The sequence below is a fragment of the Alexandromys fortis genome, unplaced genomic scaffold (genome assembly GCF_014885135.2).
Source record: "Alexandromys fortis isolate MF-2015 unplaced genomic scaffold, M_Fortis_MF-2015_v1.1 scaffold_541, whole genome shotgun sequence".
Classification (NCBI taxonomy): Eukaryota; Metazoa; Chordata; class Mammalia; order Rodentia; family Cricetidae; genus Alexandromys; species Alexandromys fortis.
The window spans coordinates 42,810-44,753 of record NW_026068428.1 but is presented as its reverse complement, the minus strand read 5'-3'; positions in this window follow the sequence as shown (position 1 = coordinate 44,753).

Genomic DNA, 1,944 nt, shown 5'->3' with positions numbered 1-1,944 from the left:
TCTTAGAGGAGCTAAATAAGAAGGAGAACCCAAAGAAAATCATATAGGCATCCTACTGAATATTAACCTTCATCAGGCGATGAAAGGAGAAAGAGACAGAGACCCACAATGGAGCACTGGACTGAAATCTCAAGGTCCAAATCAGGAGCAGAAGGAGAGAGCACAAGCAAGGAACTCAGGACCGCGAGGGGTGCACCCACACACTGAGACAATGGGAATGTTCTATCGGGAACTCACCAAGGCCAGCTGGCCTGATCTGAAAAGCCTGGGTTAAAACCGGTCTCGCTGAACATAGTGGACAATGAGGACAACTGAGACCTCAAGAACAATGGCAATGGGTTTTTGACCCTACTATACCTATTGGTTACTTGAGAACCTAGGCAGCTTCATGGATGCTCACCTTACTAGACCTGGATGGAGGTGGGTGGTCCTTGGAATTCCCACAGGGCAGGGAACCTTATTTGCTCTTTGGGCTGACCAGGGAGAGGGACTGGTTTGGGGGAGGGGGATGGAAAGGGGAGGCGGTGGCGGGGAAGAGACAGAAATCTTTATTAAATAAATGAATTAATTAATTAAAAACAAACACAAAAAATGCCAATTATTTCTTACACAATATATCAATCAAAGGACGATCCACACTTCTTTCAACACACAACACGGCATGATTGAAGGCATTTGTGAAAACAGTTCGATTCGAAAGGAGCTTTTCCATTAGACAATCTCAAATATCTCTACAAGAGCCCATGGAATGTAGTTACCCCAAATTTTAGTGATTGGCCATCGAACCCAGAAAAGTTAAGGGACCCATCGAAGGTCTCGGCGTTCCCACTGGCAACCACAGGAACCCCATGTGATACAAAGTTCGCACTCCATGCACAAACTCTCATTCCATTGCCTTCAGCTCCTCAAAAACATGCTCAGTCTTCAGAATGAGTCGAATGCCTCTGAGGGTGAAGCAAAGCAGAGGAGAACAAACGATGTGTGTTCAGCAGTGTGGTTTCTACTACACAGCCTGGCGTTAGTTCACACCCAAAATTAAAAAACTTAAAAATGCCAGTAATTTCTTCCACAATATATCAATGATGGTACGATCCACTCTTCTGAGTTCCTGGTTTTCTTTCATCACACAACGTGGCATGATTCCTTTATTGTGTTGTACTATATCCTGAAGCCTGCATGGAATTTCCACATAATAGTAGAAGGCATTTTTGAGAAAAGTTCGATTCAAAAGGAGCTTTACGATGAGAAAATCTCAATGATCTCTCTACCAAGCGTCCATGTAGTGTAGTTTCCCCATATTTTAGTGATTATTCATCAAACCTATCAAAGTTAAGGGACCCATCCATGTTGAAATAAGAACGGCAGCGGGGCTGCATTCCCAACAGCCCTGCCGCTTGGCAAGCTCATGCCCGAAATAACAGCACACAAACTGTATTCAGTTAAACACCGCTTAGCCCATGAACTGTAGCACTCACAGGCTAATTCTAGCTTCTGGACTAGCCCATTTCTAATGATGTGAGTAAGCACCCCAAGGTGTGCTTACCAAGAAGATTCCAGCCTCTGTCCATCCTGGGCCGAAGCTGCCTGGGAGAGCGGAGCTTGGCATCATTGCTCCAAAGAGCAGAGCTGTCGAGTCTACCCGGAAGAGCTGAGCATGGCGTCACTGCTCCAGAGAGCAGAGCTGTTGGGTCTGTCCGGGAGCAGAGCAGAGTCTGACCTCACTTCCTCTTCCTCCTGTTTACTCCTCCAACGTATCTTTTAACCTATCAGGGCCAGCCAAGCAGTTTCTATATTGCTCAACCAATGAAATCGACAGATTGATATGACACTCCCACGTCACATCCAAGGTCTAAGCATTCTTTCTGGCAACACCAGGACCCCCATCTGATACACAGTTCAGACTCCATGCACAAACTCTCATTCCATTGCCTTCAGCTCCTCAAA